Here is a 26,016-nt window from a genome sequence, read left to right on the forward strand (position 1 = left end):
AGTGACACTACCAAACTCATTTAATACAACTAGCATGCTCTTGATAACAAAACTAACACTAAAGGAACACTTCAGACGAGTCTCATTTAATACCATAGTGAAAGTTGCCCAGTTGTGTCCAACTCTTAGCAACCCCATGGACTGGTCCATGGAATTCTCCAGGCCAGAAAACTGTAGTGGGTAGCCTTTCCCTTCTCCAGGGGATCTTTCCAACCCAGGGACTGAACCCAGTATCTCCTGCACTGTAGGCGGATTCTTTACCAGCTGAGCTACCAGGGAAGCCCCCTTAATAAGGCCTAAATAAAATACAAGCAACCAAATCCATCAGTATATTTCTAAAGTATACATACCATAACCCATTATGATTTGTCCCCAGAATGCAGAGATAGATCAACCCCAGAAAACCTACTAAATAAACAAAATCATTTTATCTACCTATGTAATTATCCACCTATGTAATTATCCACCTATGTAATAATAATATAAAAACATTCATGAAATTAAAAAGAACCAAATTCAAGATAGTGACTACATCTATGAAGAGAGGAAAAAAGAAGGGATTCAGGAGGATAAATGAGGGGCTTTAATATAAAATATGTTCCCTTGTAGCTCAGTCGGTAAAGACTCTGCCTGCAGTGCAGGAGACCTGGGTTCGATCCCTGCGTTGGGAAGATCCCCTGGAGAAGGAGATGGCAACCCACTCCAGTATCCTTGCCTGGAAAATCTCATGGACAGAGGAACCTGGTGGATTGCCGTCCATGGGGTCGCAAAGAGTCAGGCATGACTGAGCAACTAACATACACACACACACACACACACGTATTATTACATTAGACAAAACCTAAATCAAAATGGTGAAAAGCTAATGATTTGATAAAGCTGAGTTGGGTGCATGAGTGTTACTTAAATTATTCTTTAAGGGTTTCCATGTGTTAAAAATATCTCACAATTTAAAATAAAATATTACTTAGAGATCTGTCTTCAGCTCAGTTCAGTTCAGTTGCTCAGTCATGTCCGACTCCTTGTGATCCCATGGACTGCAGCACACCAGGCATCACCTTTCTTGGGGCTTCTCAAGCTTGGATGTACCTGTAAATCATATGAGAATCTTATTAAACTGCAGGTGCACAGAAGGTAGGTTCCGGGATTGGGGCCTGAGATTCTGCAATTCTAAAAAGTTCCCAGGTGATATTGATGCTACTGGTTCATGAACACCCTTTGAGTAGAAAGTAGTTTTCAAACCTGGGCATACATAGAGTTGGATGGGGAGCTTCAAGGAGAACCTAACGTTTATGCCCCAGTCCCAGGGATTCTGATTCAGTTGGCTTGGGGTGGTAATGCCTAGACAATGGTACTTTGGGAAAGCTTCTAAGTGATCCTAGCACGCAAACGTGGTTTAATTGAATGCAACTCATTTTGTAGCTAAGGAAACTGACTCAGGAGAGGTGGAACACATTGCGCAGACTGCTGGCCACTAGATTCTACTTTTGCAATTCCCATTCCAGTCCTCTTTCCAGGCACAAAATGTTTACTTCAGTCTCTTCCAAGCTTCTGCCCTTCAGGTTTCCAAGTGCCTGTTGCTCATTCGCTCTTAGCACAATTACTGGGTGTGTGAGTGCTCAGTTGTGTCTGACTCTTGGCAACCCCGTGGACTGTAGCCCGCCAGGCTTCTCTGTCCTTGGAATTTTCCAGGCAAGAATACTGGAGAGGGTTGCCATTTCCTACTCCAGGGGATCTTCCCAACCCAGGGATGGAACCCGGGTCTCCTGCATCTCCTGCACTGGCATGCAGATTCTTTACCGCTGTACCACCTGGGAAGCCCAATAACTGGGTAGGATAGTTATAAAGCAAGACAGGCTGCCAGTGGCAGTCTTCAGCTACCCCCCTTCCCATCCATTGCCCCCTCCAGGCATAAAAGGAAACACTCGGGAAAGTTCTTGCCTTGGATTTGAGTAAGTGACATCATGAAAGAGTGAAGAACTTTCTTCTCCCAAGTTGTTCTGTTTTTGTTTTTTGCTTTTTTTCTCTTGCACAGCCCTCTCCTGCTCTCTCATCAGCTGAAATGTACAACACTGCAATCATTCCACTGCACCAGTAACACTTATTTATGTCCAAAGCACCTACAAGATCCAATGATGGATCCTATGTGGAAGAAAGCCTTAGTGCATGACCTCATGTCACACCATGAGCTCAACACAGTTTTAAAATGTTAGGTGAAATTTTCCCAAGTGTTCCCAGCTTTCATTCTTTTCTTCTAGCCTTAATCTCTATTTTTCCTTACTAAGCCACACTGATTTGATAACCCTTCCTCGGATGTACACATCGACAGTATTCACCCTCACTTCTCCTTGACCTTAAACAAGTAGGATTTATGCCTGGACTTCAACTCCACCTTCAGATACAAAATACTTAGAACTATAGACTATTAGAGTTTAGAAACTAGAAAATCTTGCAAATTAAAAACTACAGCTGTGGGGTTACTTACTCCTACTCATGGCATGCTGTCCAGTGGTATATCTCATACTGAACAGCTGTATCCTACACCTTGGAAAGCAATACCTTTCCAAGCCCAGAGAGAGCCTTATGGTTCCAACACTAATGGAGTTTTCATTTCTAATATTGGTCTTATACCAGAACTGTCTCAGGGGGAAAAGGTAATGACTGGTTAGAATTCACCCAGGGGTTACACTAAAGGTTTATGGTTTGTCCATTTGAGATCTATGGTCATAGATAGAGAGGGAAAGGCACAGTTGGCTTAATTAGGCTTTCTAACAGGCCCACTGAACTGACCATATTCTTTCTTCTGAGGCAAATAGTCTGTGGGGCAATTACTTTTTTTTTTGCATGTGTGTGAGAGCTGAGGTTTAAGAGCCTTTGAAAATCAATGCATAAGTCATTCTGTTGCTGGGTTTTAAATAGTACCTTGACCCTCTTTCCTGAATTTAAAGTACCCACTGTATCAATTGTCCTTCCTTTTGCTTATCACTTTTCTGTGCAGGAAAGCTGTGAACCATGTAAAGAGAAAAATGACAGCTGCAGAGAGGAGTCCCATAAAGCTGTATTTAAAGTATACAAAAAAGAATACTTTAGACTCAAAATTATTAAAAATGAAAAGACTTAGAGACAATGAGTCCAACATCATTGAAGAAATTGAAGCCTGAAGAAGTAGCTTTGCCAAAATCAGAGACTGTAGAAAACTAAAGAAAGACAGGGACCTAGGGTCTGGCAGATACAGAATCAGTTAAGATGGGCCTTTATTTATGTATGTTAATAAAATAGTACACATAAATTGCTTCTAGTAAAATCAAATTATAATCAAAGTTTATTATAGGGGCTTGTAGTTTATAGGAGTCCTATGATAAAGACTGGAAAAAATTTTTCCCTTCCCCTTTGCTCTTTTATCTTTAATCTGGGTTTGTCCACAGGAGAGTTGCTTAAAGCCCAACATATTGGCAAGTTAATGAGTTCTTACTGTTGAGTTTGTTTTCTTACTAAGATGAAAATGATGAAATGGTAAAATAGTTAAAGCGATGAACTACAGGTCAGAAGTCCAAATTCTAGTCCTGCTCTACCCCTAACAAGTTATGTAGGCTTGGATGTGTCACCGAACCTCCATATGCAGCTATTTCCTCACCAGCTGTTCTAGAATAATCTCTAATATTTTCCTTCCCTAAATCTGATGCCCATCCTCAGGCACAATTCCCAGTAGAAAATACACTCAGTTGCTACATGCAGTAACTCAAAGGACCACGCTCAGTCTTTTTCCTGGTTTAAGATTTCGACCAAGATTTTGCTCATCAGCAGCAAAGCATCACCTGGGAGTTCATTAGAAATGCAGAATCTCAGGCCTCACGCAGACCTGCCAGATCGCAATCCGCATTCTAACAAGGTCTCTAGAAGATTCATAAGCACATGGAGAAGCACTGGCTTAGGACACCTTGTCCAGCTTCCCAGATGATAACCGGCTCTTCTGGACCTTCCTCGGTGCCCACTTTAGCATCATCTAGTGCCCACCACAGCATCATCGCCTGTGGCGCTCTAGCTGACCTAGCAACCCCCAGTTCTGCTCCCTTCCCTTTGTCTGACTGACCTCTCCTCCAGGCTGGTGTGTGAAGTGAGTGAGTAGATTGACAGACAACAGCAAGAAAGGTCAACATGTCCCTGGGGCAGGGGGACAACAAAAGAGCAGAGACAAGAAATATAAACAGACAACTTGGAACCAGTGAGTTCAGAGATAAACAGTCCCATACAACTCAACCAACTCTGAAAATACTTACAATATAAGCTATATCTATTTAAGGAGTTGTTAGATAAGTTTTTCTAGGTCAAGAATAAAAAGCACAATAGACAAATAAATGAAAAATAAGAATATGAATAGGCAGTTCACAAAACAGAATGGTCAGTAAATCCATGAAACTATGCTCAACCTCAGGGAATTCAAATTAAAGTAACAGGATACCATTTCAGCATCTCTCCAAATGGAAACAATATGCCTGTTATTCTTTTTTAAAATAATACTTTGCTTTTAATTATGACATATTACAGAACTACAGAAAATAATATAGCAAGCACCCATGTATCCCCTGCTTAGAATGGATATTAACATTTTGCCCTATTTACTTTCCTCCCCACCTTTTTTAAATTTATTATTATTATTATTATTTTACTTTATTTTACTTTACAATACTGTATTGGTTTTGCCATACATTGACATGAATCCACCACGGGTGTACATGCGTTCCCAAACATGAACCCCCCTCCCACCTCCCTCCCCATAACATCTCTCTGGGTCATCCCCGTGCGCCAGCCCCAAGCATGCTGTATCCTGCATCGGACATAGACTGGCGATTCGATTCTTACATGATAGTATACATGTTTCAGTGCCATTCTCCCAAATCATCCCACCCTCTCCCTCTCCCTCTGAGTTGGATAAAGCATCACTCCACTCTCTTTTACCTCCCCCGTCACTCTCCTGCAGTTGCTGGGTGTTATTCCATGTGTGACTTGGTACTTTTTCTACAAATGAATGTGTCCAAAGCCAATGCATATTCTGTTCTGATAACGCTATATATCTTTCAGAACTTGTATTTCTTCACTCCCCATTGGGGAATTTTTCTGTGTTGATATATAGGGAGTTAGTTCATTCTTTTTAAGCTGCTTTTTAGCATTTAATTGAATGAATACAACAGTGAGTCACAGGTTAAAGGAATGAAAAAAGAAAAACTTATCAAATTTGAATTCTTTATCTAGTATATTTTAGGTCTGGTATAGAAATTCTATATCAGATTCCAAGAATCGCATGCTCCTTTGCCTGGTCTAAACTTGTGCTTTCCACCCCTGAGTTGAATGAATGCTCTCCCCTACATTTTCCTAACTTCTCCCAAGGTCACTTCCAGAACAGAATTACTCATGTCTCTTGGTGATGGCAGAAGGCCAGAGAACCAGCAACCCCTGGGGTGCACAGTCCCAGGGATCAAGCTGCCTCATGGCACCCTGTTTTACCCTGTGGTCTGCAATCTAAGTGTCCATGACTGGGAAAGGCTCAGCTCCCTTCACCCAGTGATACATGGAAAAAATGCAAATACTTTATTGCTACAATTTATCCTAAAGGAGATTTGCAAAGCCACATGCCTGAGATTTATGGTGTGACATCCAGAGATTTCATGCACTGTATTTCTCATTTATGGGCCTCAATTTAGTTAAGAGAAAAGACGCTATCTAGAGCAAAAACACCCTGAAGCTTTGGTAAAATAGGATATTTAATTAATTCCAAAATCATCACATGGATAAAAAGTGAGTTTCAGATCCATGTGTTCAAGCATCCCCTGGCCTTCTTATTAACTCCCTCTTAGGTCTTGGTGACCAAGCTGTGCTCCCAGAAACCTATCCTTGTGACCTCAAATCCTACAGCACTCCCAGGCAGGCCTGGAGCCTAGAAAGCTCAGGGTGGAAACTTTCCCCTAAGTAACCTGGTTGTGTGGGTTGATTTGCATATGCAAATAACTTGTTCCTTGTTGGTCTGTAGAAGCCTGGAGAGCACAGAAGTCCTTTACTTCAAAGCTCTCCTACAAAAGCACACAGTAAGGAGTAGTGGAAAGAAAGCGGTGACCATCAGGGAGTTAAGTCCTCCGCCTGCCCGGGCTGTTTCCAGGTGCATACGCGGCAGACAGCACCCTCCCACCTTTCTTGGAAGGAGCTTGTGTGACATTGGCAGACAATGGATGTGAGGGCTGTTTGAGGCCACATTGCCCTTTATGCAAGATAAGGTCATGATAGTCAGTCATGATATTCAGTCATGTCCACAGAACAGGATGGTTTGTTGATCGACCCTAAAAGGAAGTTACAGGAAGGGAAAGGTAGACGACATTTATTTATATGATCATGTTTTATATGTATGAACATATTTATGTTCACATGTTTATATTCATATTTGTGATTTTGTTAATATTCATATTTCTATTTATTTGACCAGGAGCCAAAAGCAGGGAGCCTAGGGGGAGCTCTCGGAAGCTGAAAGCGAGGCAGTCTCTTCATTTCTGATGGATGGAAATCATACACCACGTGGGGCAGTGTTTTGCACAGCTTATCAATATTGAGCTCAGACTTGGGAAAATAGCCTTTTTTCTTCTTTTGTTTAAATCAATGTGTTATCTGCTGGCAAAAGATCTTGACTTGCCTCGCCTCTATGCTCTCAAACGGCACCTCCAAGTGAGGAGCCGAGCTGTCAGATTCTAAGTCACACTCAGAAGCAGCTCACATTTCCTGACCACCGACCTCGTGCTGGCTGAGTGAGCACTCTGCCCTAAGTCATCCAGAACCCCTCTGAAGTCCCCGCCTTTCTCAGTGCCCCTCACCGTACCGGGACGCCACTTTCCTTTGCATCTCTCCACACTCCCAATGTTTGCCATCCCTGCTGGTAGCATCTATCACCCTCTGAACTGCTGTCTCCCAGAGCAAAAGAGCTGGAAATTTCAAGATGTTACCCCCTTTTGTCTATGACCTTCAGAATCTGGAAACCATTCTGCGTTATTAAGAATCATATAACGTCTCTGATGAAGCAGCCTGAACCTCAGGGTAGGAACTTACTGACTTGCCTCGCTGGGAAGAGAAATGAAGTGAAGTGAAAGTCGCTCAGTTGTGTCCAACTCTGTGACCCCATAGAATATATAGTTCATGGAATTCTCCAGACCAGAATGCTGGAGTGGGTAGCCAGTTCCTTCTCCAGGGGATCTTCCCAACCCAGGGATCGAACCCAGGTCTCCCACATTGCAGGTGGATTCTTTATCAGCTGAGCCACCAGGGAAGCCCTTAGCTGGGAAGGAAAATATCAATCAGCAACTGAATACATGCTGTGTACTGGGCACTCTTCTAGGCAATTTCATAGTTTCCCTCTTAAAGCCTCATCACAACTAGAGAGGCAACTGTTGTAGTTTACTTTATAACACAGAATCTCAGAAAGGTGAATATTGTGTTCCAGACCACACAGCTGGTAAGTAAGAGAGCAGCTTTCTGTTTTGCATGGTGCGCCTCTGGCCTGTGGGATAAGGTGGTACTAAGCATGTTGATTTTTGTTTAGTCTCTCGGTCGTGTTAGACCCTGTTCGACCCTTTTGCAACCCCATGGATCATAGCCCATGAAGCTCCTCTGTCCATGGGATTTCCCAGGCAAGAATACTGGAATGAGCTGTCATTTCCTCCTCCAGGGGATCTTCTCGACTCAGGAATTGAACCTGCATCTCCTGCACTGGCAGGCCGATTCTTTCCCACTGAGCCATCAGGGAAGCCCAAGCATGTTGATATGGGCATATAATTTCCAGGCCCCCTGGTTCATTCTGATCTCTGTAAACTACTCAGACCTTCTATGCCAGGCGTCATCTCCCTATTCCTCTTCAGTTAACCCAGACCTAACCCAGCCAGCACTGCTCGCCTCAGCTCTGTCTGATGGCACACCTCTTCCTGTAGATCCGCAGCCTTTCTAGCCTGATGTCCCACTCTGTACTGCGTCCTCCACCCACCAAATGGTAAACAGGAATCCCACCTCCCCATGACCCAGTCAAGTCCCTGAAGGTATAGTGCAGGGCCCAGAACATCCATCTGGGGGGCTGGAATTCCATTATTAACATTCCATTATTTGGCTTCAGAATTTATCATTGTGAATTGGGGAGGTAATAACGCACTAAGCCTTATTAGGCATTTATATCATGCTTTGATTTCACTTTATGAAGGCAGTTTTGATAAGAGAATATTAAGAAGCCCGTTGGATTTGCTCAAGGACAATTAAGAAAAGCGATTGAGAAGAAGATTAGGTGGGGGAGGGATGGCAGGAGACTAAGATAACCTCACTCCCCTGCCAAGTCTGCCTAAGGGCCAGGTAGTTGCTGACTGATCAGTCAAGGATTCTGGAATGGGAGAAGTAGAATTCTTAGGGATCATCTAGGCCTGTTCACAGTAACTACAAAAAAAAAAAAAAAAAGAAGCTAAGATCCAATGGAAGTAGCGGTCATCTTTTGAAAACACGCATCTGACTGTGCCCCTGGCACTCTGCAAGCCGTTCAGCTGTTGGCCACAGCAGCCAGGTTTGGATAGAGACAGACTTCATAAAGGATGCACGTCTATTGGCATATGCAGACTTTGACTTCTCTTCAGTATATAATTATTTGGTGCCTAGTATATTCCAGCCCCTTTAGGAACCAAGTGAAATGTAATTTCCTCACTGATTTCTTCATTGCTCCCAGTCTAATTATTCCTCCCATGCAGAACCCCTGTGCTGTTCCTCGATAGAACTTGTCACTATTTGTAATGAAACATTTATTGGTGTGTTTATTCACTTAAAAGCTGCCCCTCCCGCCCTGACTAAACTCCACGAATCTGGGAAGCGTGTTCAACAGAGTGAAGTGAGTTGGTTGTCCAGTGCAGAGTAGACATTCAATAAATACTTATTAAAGCAATAAATGAATCAACGAAATGTGCTAGGGGCTAGGGATATAGCAAATGGTAAGACTGATATGGATTCTACCCTAACAGAGCTTACTCAGGGCAGGAAGGGGAGAGAAAGGAGACAGTTACCAAAGGGGCAGACCCGTGACGCTGATGCTCATTTCCAGGGAATGGGGTGAGGGCACCATCCTGGCTCTGCTCTATCCCTTTCCCACCTACTCTTGAAATTGATGAGAATGCAGGTGAGTCAGAGTGTGGTGCACAGTGACTGCTCTAATGAAAAACAACTATAAAAAGGCATGTCCGTCAGTATCTGAGGAATCATTATTAAGGAATTACTAGTAATGCATCTCAACTAATTTCTGCATGCAAAACTACAGTGAAAAAGGCTGAGGATGAGATCCAAGTTCTTTCTGGAGGAGGGACTCTTTTGCAGCCTGTCTGACCTGTCTCTATGGACTTCCCTGGTGGCTCAGACGGTTAAGTATCTGCCTACAATGCGGGAGACCCCGGTTCGATCCCTGGGTCAGGAAGATCCCCTGGAGAAGGCAATCGCAACCCACTCCAGTAGTCTTGACTGGAAAATCCCATGGACAGAGAAGCGTGGTAGGCTATAGTCCATGGGGTTGCAAAGAGTCGGACACAACTGAGCCACTTCACTTTGCTTTCACTTTCCTTGACCTGTGTCTTCTCTCCTCTCACCTCTTTTCCCTGAGTGCCTATGCATACCCTGAGTCCCAGCCCATACCATGTTTTCCTGCCCCTTGCTGTACTCCCCCCCAGGCAAGCACCCCCTCCTCTACCTGAAAAGCCCTCCTGACTGCCTGGGCCACCAACTCCCTCTCTCTTCTGTGCTCCTCCCCACTTTCTGCCTCTTCCACCACGGCCTTGGTCATGACCTATATGTGCATTCACGTGTGCTAAGTCGCTTCAGTCATGTCTGACGCTTTGCAACACTATGGACTGTAGCCCTCCAGACTCCTCTGTCCATGCGATTCTCCAGGCAAGAATACTGGAGTGGGTTGCCATGCCCTCCTCCAGGGGATTTTCCTGACCCAGGGATCAAACTCCTGCATTGGCAGGCGGGTTCTTTACCACTCGTGTCCCCTGGGAAGGCCCATGAGCTATATCCCTAAGTAAGTGCATTCGTTATTTCTCTATAGTGGGATTAAGTGTGGTTTTTATTTCCTCCTGGATACTTCCAGATATTTTCCATTTTTTCTACAATGTATCTTTCCTACAATTATTTTATTTATAAATGGAGGGAAAAACTGCTGGTATTTTAAAAAGATTGTGGTTATTTTATGTCTGTCACTTCTGCGATATTATGGGATCATCAAGGCCAGAAATCAGGTCTTTTTTGTTTTGTTTTCAAAGCTTAGAACCTATTGTGTGCTCATTATATGTCAGATGGATGGATGGATGGATGAATGGAGAGAAGAGGGCAGCGATTGAGTTGGCAACTAAAGACATGAATTTGAACCTCAGGTTAGTCAAGAAAGTGAATAACAAATCCCATTGGTGTCAGCATCATGAATTAATAGATCATTCCCGGGGAGTCTCATGACCATTCCCCAGAGCAAGTGCTGGTGGGCTTGCAGCTCCCTGGGATCTTCTGAAGTTACCCTATATGGCACAGCTGAGACTCCCCTTTCATTGCAGTTGTGGAACTTGCTGTCACCAGTCACATCGCCACCTGTCTGGGATTTTATAGACATGCTTTCTCTGTTTATTGTGATGTCAGTTTGCACAGTTTCTCTTCAGGCGCTCAGAGTCTTTCAAGCATGAAGCTCCTGGAGATGAATGAGCCTTTATCGGGGCTCAGTGCTGTTTACTCAGTGGGAGCTAGCTGTGCTCTCGGCTGTCTTAAATTTTCAGCCAGAATTCTCAAACCTTTAACTGAGAGGCCAGGGCCAAGTGGAGACTGGCTTCAGGGTTTGCCAGTATCTCCACGGAGCTGGCTGGGATTCGGCCACTCGCTAATGGGAGGGAGTGAGGATGGTGACATCTGCCTCCCTCTGGTGCCCTCTGGGACGTCATCTCATGCAGCTAACCTGAGACGCCCCGAATGTTCACCACTGTGAGGACTTGGAGGAGGGAAGCCCTGCAGAGTAGGGAGGGCGTCTGGGATAAGCTGGAGGGAAAAGCAGATTCTACCACCTACAAAGTGTGTGGCCTTGGGCAGGGCCTTTCACCCCTCTGAGCCTGTTTCCTCATCAGTCAAATGGGAATGGCGTGAGCTGAGATCACGCGGAGCACTAGGAGACATGCAGAAAGGAAAGCTCTCCTCTTCCATTGCTGCCTTTGGATTCCCCATGGCCCCATTGTGCTCTGAAATGTGCCTCTTGTCCAGCAAGGAAGGGATTCCTGCAGGACCGGTGGCTCTCCCGCCAGCTGCCTGGCTCACTGTCTGCTCTCCACTCGCCTCGCTCACTGCTGCTCCAGAAGGTGAGCTGAACAGTTGGAGGCAGGGTTGATGCTGAGTGGGGGAGATGGGAGAGGAGATCAGATTAGGCAGAGGAGCCGAGGCAGCTTCTTCTACAGGAACTTCAAGGGTCCCCTAAGGTCTCCCTTCAAAGTGACGCCAAAGCCTGGGCCCTGACAAGTGGCAGGAGTGGCAGACGGGCCCGACTGGCAGAGCACTTTGAGTAGATAATTAGTTCAGGCTTTTGGGCTCCTCTATCTTTGCGTTTCAACTTGATCTAATGAATCACCCCTCCCCACACCCATCTTTCTCCTCCCGCCCTGACTGACTTTTATTCCTCTAGAAGACTAGCCTGGACTACACTTCCCCAAATCCAACAGAATAAGAAATGAATTCAGGAGTAAGTTTCTATGCTGCAATGCCATCTTGTGAAAGAGAGCGTATTCCTGAGTTCACGATTTTGTTTTTCCTCCAGAGGCAAAATATTCAGGTATTGCTGTCACAGAGTTAGTTACACAGTAGTAACTGAAATTCTGCACGTGAGGCCTGTGTGGTGCCCACTCGTTGGGCATTTGGGAAAAGAAATGCAGTTCTTCTGCAGAACAGAAAGTCATCAGTGTTGCCATCAGCACTCCCAGCTACCACTTATGTTTTTTCTTCTTTTTATTCTTTGAATGTTTTAAATGAAATATGATATACATACACTAAAAACCATATATCAATGCATGAATTTTTACAAAATGTAATTATTCATATATTTTTTATGAATAATTACCACACATTTCCCAGCAAATGAGAAGCCTCCCTATGCCTCTTCTAGTCATTACAGATTTCTTAAAATAATCATTATTTAGGCTTCTTTCCCTATAGATTAGGTTTTCCTGCTTTTAAAATATATACAACTTTATATGAATGAGCATATGAATAGTAGTGACTGTTTTTTGTCTGTGAGTCATTTCCATTTAGTTGTATGTACTAATTCAATTTTCATTGTGTAGTAATATTCCATTTTATCAATGTATACCAGTTTATCCAGTGAATTAGACTGTACATATACAGGACTTTTATTGCACATATGTATACATTTCATTTTGGATATTTACTTAGGAGGGTGAAAAGTGTGTGTTCATTTAGCCTTAGAAGATATTGCTAAGCATTTTGCCAAAGTCGTGATACCAATTTACACTCCCTCCAGCAATATATGAGGCATCCAGCTGCTCTCTATTCTCAATTTGGTAGGGTCTGGTTTTTGTTTATTTTGTTCTGTTCTGTTTGTCCTTAGCTATGCTACTGGGTGAAGTAGTATTTCATTGTTGTTTAAATCTGCATTTCTTTGATGCTTTTCATATGCTTATTGAACCTCTGCAAATCTTTTGGTCTTTTCGATGTTCTTATACTATAGATTTTGTTTTCTTATTTATATTAGGAGTTCCTTCCATATTTTGAACAGAAGTCCTTTTTAAGATGTATGCATTATGGATATTGCTCATATTTTCTCCCAGTTCGTGACTTGCCTTTCCAATTAGTTAACAATGTCTTCTAATGAGAAGAAGTCTTCAGTTTTTGTGAACTCCCACTTACCAATTTGGAATTATGATTAGTGCTTTTTAGGTCCTGTTTAAGACTTCTTTACCTCTGCCAATGTCATAAACATATTCTCCTGTGTTATCTTCTAGAAGCTGTATTGTTTTGCATTTCATATTTAGGATTATAATTTATTTAAGTAGACTTTTATGTATGGCATGAAGTAGAGATGCAAACTTGCTTTTTCATAATCCATTAATCCGACACTATTTGTTGAAAAGATTATCTTCTTGTCATTGCATTTCAATGGCATCCTTGTTATAAATCAGGTGATTATAAATATAGGTTTGTTCCTGAACTCTATTCTATTCAGTTGCTAGCTATGTGTCCATCTGTGTGTCAGTACCATTTCATTTTCATTTATGTAGCTTTATAAAATGTCTTGATATATGGTATTCTAAGTACTCCAACTTTGTGCTTCTTCAAGATTGTCTTTGCCATGCTTCAGTTCAGTTCAGTCTCTCAGTTGTGTCCAACTCTTTGCGACTTCATGAACTGCAGTACGCCAGGCCTCCCTGTCCATCACCAACTCCCAAGTTTACTCAGACTCATGTCCATTGAGTCGGTGATGCCATCCAACCATCTCATCCTCTGTTGTCCCCTTCTCCTCCTGCCTTCAATCATTCCCAGCATCAAGATCTTTTCAAATGAGTCAGCTCTTCCCATCAGGTGGGCAAAGTATTGGAGTTTCAGCTTCAACGTCAGTCTTTCCAATGAATATTCAACACTGATCTCCTTTAGGATGAACTGGTTGGATCTTCTTGCAGTCCAAGGGACTCTCAAGAGTCTTCTTCAACACTACAGTTCAAAAGCATCAGTTCTTCGGCGCTCAGCTTTCTTCACAGTCCAACTCTCACATCCATACATGACCACTGGAAAAACCATAGCTTTGACTAGACAGACCTTTGCTGGCAAAGTAATGTCTCTGCTTTTTAATATGCTGTCTAGGTTGGTCATAACTTTTCTTCCAAAGAGTAAGCGTCTTTTAATTTCATGGCTGCAATCACCATCTGCAGCTGATTTTAGAGCTCCCCAAAATACAGTCTATCTCTGTTTCCATTGTTTCCCCATCTATTTGCCAGGAAGTCATGGGACCAGATGCCATGATCTTCGTTTTCTGAATGTTGAGCTTTAAGCCAACTCTTTCACTCTCCTCTTTCACTTTCATCATGAGGTTCTTTAGTTCTTCTTCACTTTCTGCCATAAAGGTGGTGTCATCTGCATATCTGAGGTTATTGATATTTCTCCTGGCAATCTTGATTCCAGCTTGTGCCTTATCCAGTCCAGCATTTCTCATGATGTACTCTGCATAATAAGTTAAATAAGCAGGGTGACAATATATAACCTTGATGTACTCCTTTCCCAATTTGGAACCAGTCTGTTGTTCCATGTCCAGTTCTAACTTTTTCTTCTTGACCTCCTTACAGATTTCTCAGGAGGCAGGTCAAGTGGTCTGGTATTCCTGTCTCCTAAAGAATTTTGTACAGTTTGTTGTGTTCCACACAGTAAAAGGCTTTGACAAAGTCAATAAAGCATAAGGAGATGTTTTTCTGGAACTCTCTCGCTTTTTCATGATCCAACAGATTTTGGCAATCTGATGTCTGGTCCCTCTGCCTTTTCTAAATCCAGCTTAAACAGCTGGAAGTTCACGGTTCATGTACTACTGAAGCCTAGCTTGGAGAATTTTGAGCATCACTTTGCTAGTGTGTGAAATGAGTGCAATTGTGCAGTAGTTTGAGCATTCTTTGGCATTGCCTTTCTTTGGGGATGAAAACTGACCTTTTCCAGTCCTGTGGCCACTGCTCAGTTTTGCAAATTTGCTACCATATTGAGTGCAGCACTTTCACAGCATCATCTTTCAGGATTTGAAATAGCTCAACTGGAATTCCATCACCTCCACTAGCTTTGTTCGTAGTGATCCTTCCTAATGCCCACTTGACTTCACATTCCAGGATGTCTGGCACTAGGTGAGTGATCACACCATCATGATTATCTGGGTCATGAAGATCTTTTTTGTATAGTTCTTCTGTGTATTCTTGCCACCTCTTCTTAGTATCTTCTTCTTCTGTTAGGTCCATACCATTTCTGTCCTTTATCTAGCCCATCTTTGCATGAAATGTTCCCTTGGTATCTCTAATTTTCTTGAAGCAATCTCTAGTCTTTCCCATTCTATTGTTTTCCTCCATTTCTTTGCATTGGTCACTGAGGAAGGCTTTCTCATCTCTCCTTGCTATTCTTTGGAAGTCTACATTCAAATGGATATATCTTTCTTTTTCTCCTTTGCCTTTCACTTGTTTTCTTCTCACAGCTATTTGTAAGGACTCCTCAGACAACCATTTTGCCTTTTTGCCTTTCTTTTTCTTTGGGATGGTCTTGATCACTGCCTCCTGTACAACGTCCTGAACCTCCATCCATAGTTCTTCTTGCCATGCTTAGCCTTTTACATTTACATATACATTTTAGAATCATCTTAAACACACAAACACACACACACACACAAAACCTGCTGAGATTTTGATCGAGATTGCATTGAATCTATAGATTAACTTGAGGAGAATTGATATGCTTACAATATTGAGTCTTCTAATCCATTTGCATGATAAAGCCTTCCATTTATGTAGGTCTTCCTTAATTTCTCTCAGTAATAATTTTGTAGTTTTCCTTGTGTTCTTGCCAATATTTGTTTAGATTTATTCCTTTGTGATCTTTAAATACTTTTGTAAAAGTTGTTTAAAATTTTTATTTTTCTTTTATGACTAGTTTTTTTAAATATAATTTTTATTGTGTATTGATAGTCTTTGGATACAGATCCAAAGACCATGCTAAATTTACATATTGATTCTAAAAGCTGATATATCATTTTGGATTTTCTATCCTGTTATCTGTCGAAGTTGACACTTCTTTTTTTCTTTTCTAGTTATTTCTTTTCTTTTCCTTGCTTTATTATATTGGCTAAAAGAGCCAATGAAATGTATATTTGAAGTAGTGATAATGAGTATCATTGTTTCATTCCTTAAGTCAGAAGAAAGATTTCAGTATCTCATCATTAGATATCATGTTAGCTGTAGAGTTTTCACAAATGTCTTACATCAGATTGAGGAAGATTCCTTCTGTTCTAGTTCCTATGGTTGCATCCTAAAACTTATTGGCAAAAAAAAAAGACCATTGATTATGCTTGTAGATTCTGAGAATCAAGAATTTAGACAGAGAGCAGTAAGGGAGGTTTATCTCTGCTTCACAATGTGCTGGAGTTGGAAGACTTGAAGCTGAGGGAGTGGAATCATTTGGAAACGTGTTCCCTCACATCTGATGTTCGATGCTAGCTCTTGGCTGGGAGCCTCTTTACTTGGGTTTCTCCATGCAGTCTCTCCATAGAGGCTAATTTCAACTTTCTTAAAGCACGGTGAAGAGTTTCCAATAGCAAGTGTCCTGCAAGAGGTCAGAGTGGAAGCTGTACTGCCTTTTATAGTCTAGCCTCAAGAGTCACACAGCAACATTTCTACTGTATTGTATTTAACAAGATAGTCGTAGAGTCCTGCAAGTTCTGGAACAGCATGGAGAGATGCAATATGGCTGTGGCCACAAGTACAGTCTCCCAGACTTTTTATCTAATGTGCTAAGGGTTTTAATCATGATTGGGTGATGAACTGTATCAAATTCTTTTTCTGATTCTATCAAGTCATTTATAGAATGTTTACTACTTTTTCTATTAAAAAAGTAGTGAATTACCCTTATTGAATTTTGAGAATTAAACCAATCTTATATCTTAGAATAAGCTCAATTTGTTGTGATGGATTATCTACTTTATATGTAACTCATATTGTTTTGCTAATATTTTATTTAGAACTTTTACATCTATGTTCATGAGAGAGAATGGCCTATACTTTTTACTTCATTTAAGCCTTCAAAGCCTATGCTTTTGTTTTCAAACAAAATTATGCTAACCTTATAAAACAAAATGGGAAGTCTCCCTTAATATTTTTATTTGCTGCTGACTTCATATGAAATTGGTTTTACTACATATTTAACTGTCTGCAAGAATTCACTGGTAAAGCCATCTTGGCCTAGAATGACCTTTGTGGGAAGGTACTTAATTATGTATCATATTGTTGTAGTTGTTCAGTGGCTAAGTCATGTTAGACTCTTTGCAGGTTTTTCTAGGCAACAATACTGGAGTGAGTTGCCATTGCCTTCTCCAGGGGATCTTCCTGGACCAGGGATAGAACCCATTTCTCCTGCATTGGCAGGCAGATTCTTTACCATTGAGTCACCTGGGAAGCCCAGTTATCATTTTACTGTGCTGTTCATTGTTACCCTGGAGATCACTAGGGTATATCCTGAATTCGTAGGCTTACCATTCCCAAACAAGGCAAGGACCTTAGATTATTTACATTCCATTTACTCCAGCACTATCTTTTGTCCTTTTTTGTTATACATTTTATTGCTACACATATTTAAAATCTCTCAAGACAGTATTACTATGTCAAAATAACAATATATGTATTTTTTCTTTCCAATGCTCTTGAGCTCCTTATATTATTCAATTTCTATCTGGGACCATTTTTGTATTGCCTCAAGAGCTCTTCTTAATATTGCTCTTAGTGAAGATGTGCTGGGAAAAAACTGTTAAGCTATTTTGACTGAAAATGTCTTTATTTTACCTTTATCTTTGAAGACAGCAACCACCGGGTAGATAACTCTTGGCTGACAGTTATTTTCTTTCTGTGCTTTATGTGTATCACTCAGTTCTCTCTGGCCTTCACTGCTTCTGTTGAAAAGTCAATTTTCAGCTTTATTGATGCTTCCTTAGAGGTAATAATTTTACCCCTCATGCTATTTTGAAGATTGTCTTTTTGTCTTTGATTTTAAATAGCTTTATTATGATATGAATAAATCTGTTTTACATTTATTCTGTTTGGGGCTTATAAAGAAACATTTGTTCATTCATTTTTAAAAGAAAGTCTCTTTTTCTTCAGATATTGCCTCTGTCCTTTTCTCTTTCTCCTCTCTTTCTGGAACATCAAATTCATATATTTTGCACCTTTCGTTGTGTCCCATATGTCTCTTTGACTCTTGCATTTTTCATCCTTTTTTTTTCTGCCTGTGATTCAATATAGTTATTTTCTACTGACCTCTCTTCTAGTTTACTAATTCTCTCTTCTGCTGTGTCCAATGTACTGTTAAGTCCATCTATTGAATTACTGATTTCAGACATTATATTTTTCACTTCTAGAATTTCCACTGATTCTTATTCCATAGATTCATGTTCTCTGATGAAATTCTTTATATTTCATTGATTTTCTTGAATATATTCTTCCAAAAATCATTTTTAAGTATGTATTTGATTACTCCAGTACCAGGCTTCAAGGTCTGTTTTTCTCTTTGTTTTTTATCTTGGCTTTGGGTCTTTTGGCTCTGTTTCCTGACATTCCTGGTAATATTTTATGAAATGCCAGAAGTTCTGGATGATAGTGTTCTTCTTCAGAGAAGTTTTATTTTCTTTGACAGGCAGATTCATAGTGATCCAATCAGGAGTAGACGATTCAGGGCTGTGGAGTCTCCATGAAAGTCTGGGTAGAATTGGTAGAAACCAGCAACTTATTGAAAAACAGAAATAAGGGTGGCAGGAACAAAGAGGGTGGTTAGGATTAGCAAGAGAGGAGGAGAAGTCAAACACCCTAAGTTGAGAACTTCAATAACAGAGAGGATGATGCCATCAAGAGAGCTGCAAGGAAGACCAAAATCGGGAAAGAACAGGGATGGATTTGATTGTTGTGGAGCTGGAGCATACCTATGAGACAATGTTGGGGCTGAATAGATAGTGATTTTAACTTTGTGGAGAGAACCGCCTCAAAATACAAGTCAAAACTTAAAGTGAGAGAGATCTTATTAAAATACTTAGGCTAATAAAAGCTGTAATATCCAAAGGGCTTCCGCTGTGGCTCAGCTGGTAAAGGCCACCTGCTGCGTCCTTACTTGATATTCCTGTTGTCATCACTGGCCTTTTCAGTCCCTGTCAATCAAAGGTGCTGGATATTGAGAAGTCACTTTAGCACAAGGTAATGGCCAGTGATCACCAATTTGGATAACTCTGCAGATGTGGATAGATTGAACACTTTAACCTTTCATTAGCTTGTTGACAGGATACTTCCTCCTTCATTCAGAGTGTCAATGAGAGTAGCTTCTTTTGGAAAGCTTCTTAGCACCATCTTTGTCTCCTCAGTCTTTGCTAGGGCTGGTTACTTCCAAGACACATCTGTCTGTGCCAGTAATAGTGAGGCAATTATTGCAGTTTGTTTTGTGCCAACCCAGTGTGAACCAGTACTTTTCATCTATAAGGATAAAAGGGAGAAATGTATGCTCATGAACTAAAATTGCACTTATACCTCCAGTGAGCTGGCATTCTTCTTGTCTGTATCACCATGGCTCCTCGGTTTCACCACAAAGTATATTAACCCACCAACTGTTCAGCACTGGTCTAGATTAACACGTCTCAAACATTTTTGTCCCAGGATCACTTGAGAGTCTTAAAAATTAATGTTTGTGTGGGTTAAATACATTGACTTTATCATATTATTATTAAAACTCAGAAATTTAAAAAATTTTATCTACTAATTCATTTGCAAACAATAATAAATCCATTACAAGTAAACATAACATAGTTTAAGGAAAAGTAACCATTTTTACCAAAACCAAAACAAATATATTGAGAAGGGTGGCATTGTTTTACATTATTTTGCAAATCTCTTTAAAGTCTGGTTTAATAGACGTCATGTAGTTTCTGGAAAACTCGACTACATAATCATGAAAGAATGAGAGTGAAAAAGGCAAATAACATCTAAATATGATTATGAAAATAGTTTTACCCTATGGATCCCCTGAAAGACACTCAGGAACCCCCAGGGATCTCTGAACCACTATTGTAGAAGCCCTTGCCTAGCTGATTAGTTTTACTCCAGACTGAGTGAGAGGATTCCAAGTTCTTGTCTTCAGTCAGGCTCTTCTTTTTAAATGATCCTCTCAGTTTTTAAAATCAGAATTAAGAGTGTGTTTAAACTCTTTCAAGTGACAGAAATTAAAGGTAAACTAATTTAAGTGAAAAAGAAAGATTAATTGGCTCATGTAACTGCAAAGTCTAAAATACTAAGACTAGGCTTCTGCTGAAGCTGAAACTCCAATACTTTGGCCACCTGCTGCAAAGAACTAACTCATTTAAAAAGACCCTGATGCTGGGAAACATTGAAGGTGGGAGGAGAAGGAGACGACAAAGAATGAGATGGTTGGATGGCATCATCGACTCAATGGCCATGAGATTGAATAAACTCCAGGAGTTGGTGATGGACAAGGAGGCCTGGTGTGCTGCGGTCCATGGGGTCACAAAGACTCAGACACGACTGAGCAACTGAATTGAACTGAACTGAAGCTTCACATTCCACCCTGTCAAGTAGTTCAAGAATTCCCTAGAATGTGTTTAGAGGTCTTGTTCACTGTCACCCCCTCAAGGCCAGGAACAGTGCTAAACACATAATAAGTACATAATAAACACATAATAATGTATGCTTGCTGATTAATTAAACAATAGATTAAATATTGTTAGCAGAACTCTGTTTCCATTCCTCAACTCTGCTGCTGCTGCTAAGTCGCTTCAGTCGTGTCCGACTCTGTGCGACCCCATAGATGGCAGCCCACTAGGCTCCCCTGTCTCTGGGATTCTCCAGGCAAGAATACTGGAGTGGGTTGCCATTTCCTTCTCCAATGCATGAAAGTGAAAAGCAAAGGTGAAGTCACTCAGTTGTGCCCAACTCTTAGCGACCCCATGGACTGCAGCCTGCCAGGCTCCTCCATCCATGGGATTTTCCAGGCAAGAGTACTGAAATGTGGTGCCATTGCCTTCTTATTTCTTTCCCTTATCTCCAAGACTCCCTAGAAGCTCTGGTCACACATGGTTCTTGGTGCTCAGAATCTTAGAGAAGAAGTCATCCTTTCCTTCACACGGCATCCATATTCCAAAGAAAGGAAGATTATTGATCCTTCATGGGCCATGAACCCAAACTGAATCAATTATTGTACATGAGGGGAATGGGTATTATCAGCTTAGAAAGGGAGGGGCTGGATTATTAGCAGCTCCACCAGAATCAAATCAAGTGAAGATATGGCAATTCCTAAAAAGAAAGAGCACTGAGCATACATCACACAAAATTACAGATGTCTACTAAAGATACTGTAATAACCTATCAACAAATGGCTTATCTAATCACATAACTCAAATTATCATATGTACAATATGTGGTCTGGTCACTCAGTGATCCAGAAAACTGTGTCCCAGCCAAGTTAACAACTGGGTGATTGATTTATGATTATTCAATTTAGTTTTAGTCCCTGAGCTTCAGAACAGACTATCTGACTTTTTTCTATGTCAGGTCATCTAACCTAAAATTTGATGTGAGAGCATTGCTGTCAGTGTCATCCCCTTTATAAACCATCCGTGATTGCTTGTTACCTTTCAGAAAGGATCTCAAACTCTTTAGGCTAAGTTCTTTCATCCAACACAGTGGTTCCGTGGTTCTTGGCCATTTCAAAATTGAGGAACCCTTTTAGTGACTCCCATATTGTAGAAGTAATTGTTTTAGTCATAAGCATTAACTGATTAAAATATAATGACAGCAAGTCTTATCAATTTAGTAATGCTTTAAAATAAATTTTTACCATTAGAACATCAGCATATATTTGAATATTATTATAATATTTGATGTGAATATTTGTTATATTCCCTTAAAGAGTGCTGGATTTCATTCTGGCATGCAGTTAAGTAACTTGCAGATCAGTTTGATCCTTTCAAGGATTTCTTTTAAGTTTTGCTCTGTCAGATTCAGAGTAGTCTTTATTCTGAGGCTTGTTGTTCAATTGCTAAGTCATGTCTGACTCTTTGCAACCCTATAAACTGCAGCACACTAGGCTTCCTTGTCCTTCACTGTCTCCTTGAGTTTGCTCAAACTCATGTCCATTGAGTCAGTGGTGCCATCCAACCATCTCATCCTTTGTCACCCCATTCTCCTCCTGCCATCAATCTTTCCCATTCTGAGGTTAATTTAACTCTGTTACTACTAAAGTGTGATTTTACTGAATGGTATTACTAGATCTGTCCGCTCTGGCTGATTGGAACACAGACTGTGTTCACAGGCTTGCCTCCAGGAATTGTTTTGCCTCTTGCTTCTTGGTTCTTTCTTGTCCTGCAATGGTTTTCTTACATGCATGCATGAATTCAAACTCAACCGAAGGGATTCCCTCTGTTCGTGTTCTCTCGCTTCCTCTCCCTTTCTCTCGAGCTTCCTCTTTAGTGTGTTGCCTGAAAACGATAGCTTCTTTGGCACCCCCAAACTCCCATTTCAGTCTCAAGTCAGCTCGCTCTGTTTAGTTTTGCTCACTCTGAATTGCAACCTAGAAGTGGCCTCCAGGAAATAACCTGGGGAAATTATAAGGCTCATCTCATTTCTTTTCCTTCTCTCCTGTACCAGTCTTGTGATGTCTGCTGTTCAATACCTGAAACCCACCACTTTGTATGGATTTCTGGTTTTCTCTTTGTTTATGACAGGAGGCTAATCCTTGTAGCAGTTAATCCACATAGGCAGAAGTGGAAGTCTTGTGAGGAGCTTTGAATAAACCAAAGCAATAGCAGACTTTTACATTTAAAATATTTTTTCAGCATTAAAAATCCCACAACCTGCCATTGTGGATCTCCAAATAACAGTCATTATTTTTCATGGTATTTCAAGTGAATCTTTGGAATACATCTGCTTGCTGCAGGAGTCAATCCAAATTAAGGGAACGCATGAGTACTGATTTATTTGGCTATTTCACCCTTATAAAAGAAGTGAGCACTTAAATTATCCTGTCCTGTAAAACTCCATCTACAGTCTCAAAGAAGCATATACAATTATCACTCATTGCATGTTTTTGGTTTATTGTTGATTGCATGTTAATTTTAGGTCATATTTATGGTGTAGATTTTTATGTTTGTATTATATGACTACTTTGATTATATGGTAAGCCCAAATGTGCTATAATGTGTTCAATATATTTACTTCCATTTTATAGGAGTTGGAACATCATTTTATTATTTCAAATGATGTTACATTTTGCTCTTGAGCCTTGTTATTGGCTATATTTATAATTAATTGGACTCTACGTCTTTGGTTAGGAGCACAACCCTTTTTATGACATAATTCCTATGGGAAAAATAGGAATCATTTTATAATTATTTGCTTTATAACACTGTTTTCAGAGACATATTGTAGCAAAAGTAGCCTTTGCTTTAAACAGCTTTAGTTTAACTCTTGCATTGCTCCTCAACATGGTACGTGTGTATGTCTTATCTCCTCAACTAGGTAACAATGTGCGAAAATCAAAGATCAAATATTGTACTCTTTATAATGCCTTATGTATCAGAGGAAAACTGCATGGCATAATGCTATTTTATTTTAAACTATATTTTTAATCAACAGAACACTTTCTTTAAATTATGTTTTATGTGAAAGTCTAATTTATAAAATGGGTTAGTAAGAATTATTCTAGTTGACATGGGATAGGGAGCTCAGACCCCCACTTACTGGCTTCCTTCCACTTCTTTTGCGTGGTAGTCACTGGAACCCCTTCATTGTACAGTGAGGCTCCTGGGTAGACAGTTTAGGAGTTGGAGTTAGTCCATCTGAGTTTCAAGTCCAGGACCCATTATTTATTTGTTGAGAGATTTTAAACAAGTAACTTAACCTTCTCTTTGGCTATTCTATATAAAGTAGGATTTTAATAATTATAACATCTCTGGATCAGTTAGGGATGATTTTGGCTAAAGGTGACAGAGAAAATCTAATTTAGATTGCCCTGCCCCCCTAAAAAAAGCCCAGGGATTTCTTTTTTGTAATTAAAAACAAGTTCAGATGTATATAGTTGCTGTGGGTTTTTTTTTTTTTTTCTCACAATTTAAATGATGTTGTTGGAGGTCTTTTTATCTTTCTGCTCCATCATATTTAGCATTTTGGCTTTCATCCTTGTGCTTGTTGCATTATAGTCACGAGATAGCTGTTCATTTATGAGTTTCAGAAAAGAAGAAGGGGCAGGCATTCAGCTCAGGAAGTTGTTTTTTAGTTCAAAAAGGGAGATTCTCCCCAATACAGTTCTTTTTATAACTCAGTAGCCAGAACATGCCCATTCTTTGCCAATCAGTTTCCTAAAGTAATTTGTTTGGACCTGTCAAAAAGTTTTTCCTGGGTAGGATAGAGGACCCATGTTTCCAGGTTTCATGGGATCTCCAGCCCAACCGATGAAGGCAGAAGATAAATTACTACAAAATCCTTGACAGAAATACTGAAACGTTTCATATAACATAGCAACATACCACGTCTGAAGCTAAGTATCTGGGTATAATTGAGCAAATCCTTTCCCGGTTGATCTTAAAATAAATTGCTGCTGCTGCTAAGTCGCTTCAGTTGTGTCCGACTCTGTGCGACCCCAGAGACAGCAGCCCACCAGGCTCCTCCATCCCTGGGATTCTCCAGGCAAGAACACTGGAGTGGGTTGCCACTTCCTTCTCCGATGTATGAAAGTGAAAAGTGAAAGTGAAGTCACTCAGTCATGTCTGACTCTTAGTGACCCCAGGGACTGCAGCCCACCAGGCTCCTCCGTCCATGGGATTTTCCAGGCAAGAATACTGGAGTGGGTTGCCATTGCCTTCTCTGTAAAATAAATTAATCAAGTCCAGATTAATCAAACTGGCAGAGAAGAAGAAGAGAGCTCGCTGGTGTCTGCCACATGTGCCCCCATACCTACATGATGGAGTTTAGATGGCTGCTGTGAGCTTCAAACGAGGCTGTATGTGGAAATTATTTTCCAACTGTAAAAGCACCATCCAAATGAGATTCTCCATTATGTTTACTGCTTGGTGAATGTTTGAGAAGTGAATGAAGGGGGAAATTTCAGTAAAGAAGAAGAATGTCTTTGCAAGTCCTGAATCAATGATTATCAAAGTATATTCCCCAGACGCCTATATTAGAAGGCATCAGAAAGATTAAGTAAAAATATAACTTCAGACCTACTTAAACTTTAGGTGGGTCCCAGCAACCTGTATGTTAATACATTTCCCAAGTAATCCTTGTGCCCCTTAAAATGGAAGCTCATGGGCCCACATGACTGGTACAAAGTGAGGCAGAGCCAGGTTTTCTTGCGTAGATGTGCACATGCTGTGGGTGTTTTGAAGCCCAAGAGACGGGAACACCAAACAAAGGAGCAGACTGCTGAACAGCAACCATACCAACTCTTAAACCCCAAACACAGTGTAAGCACTCAATAATGTTGGCAACTTGTATTCTTATTGACAATTTTCTCCAGCACCAGGAGACCTAGATCTTAATGAAAACCTCAGCCATGGTTCAGTTGCTTAGTCACCGTCTGTGAAATGAAGTCACTATTGCCCAAGCCTGCTAGCAGTAGACACCATTGAAGTCTCCTAATTCAATCCACAGGGAACAATAGGAAGTTTCCAATGCCTTCCATAAGTCAATAAGAAATCTTGAGCCTCAGGATTGTTTTGAAGGTATTGCAAGACTTATGTAGTATCTTTTGAGTCCCTCAAAAGAAAGATAGCCTAAAACAAATTCAAGCCGTAATGATTAGTGCCATCTCCTTAGCTCAGAGTGTTGGGAAGGACAGGTGATAAATTATTACAAAATCTTTGACAGAAATGCTTAAAAGGTTTACATAACATAACATAACATAACATCATAGTATGTCTGAAGCTAAATATCTGGGTATGATTGAAGCAGATCCTTTCCATTGATTTTAAAATAAATTAATCAAGTTTATAGGTGACCGTTTTAGGCTGTATGTCCTAAGTTGCATAACTGGACCTGAAAAAATTTGTTTATATGTGTGTATATATACACACGTGCACACATATATATGCAGACATGTATATGCATATATTTTTAAATGTGTGTCTATATATATACATGCACATTTATACACACATTGTAAAAATTCTATGAGGGTCACATGGTGACCATGGTTATTGGTTTAAAA

General features: G+C 40.6%; 1 protein-coding gene across 1 annotated transcript in view; it reads left to right on the forward strand.

Moving 5' to 3' along the window:
- Positions 1-26,016, forward strand: part of ALK (ALK receptor tyrosine kinase) — a 730,858-nt gene that overhangs the window by 450,219 nt on the left and 254,623 nt on the right. The window lies entirely within an intron of this gene.

This window comes from Budorcas taxicolor, chromosome 11 (genome assembly GCF_023091745.1).
Source record: "Budorcas taxicolor isolate Tak-1 chromosome 11, Takin1.1, whole genome shotgun sequence".
NCBI lineage: Eukaryota > Metazoa > Chordata > Mammalia > Artiodactyla > Bovidae > Budorcas > Budorcas taxicolor.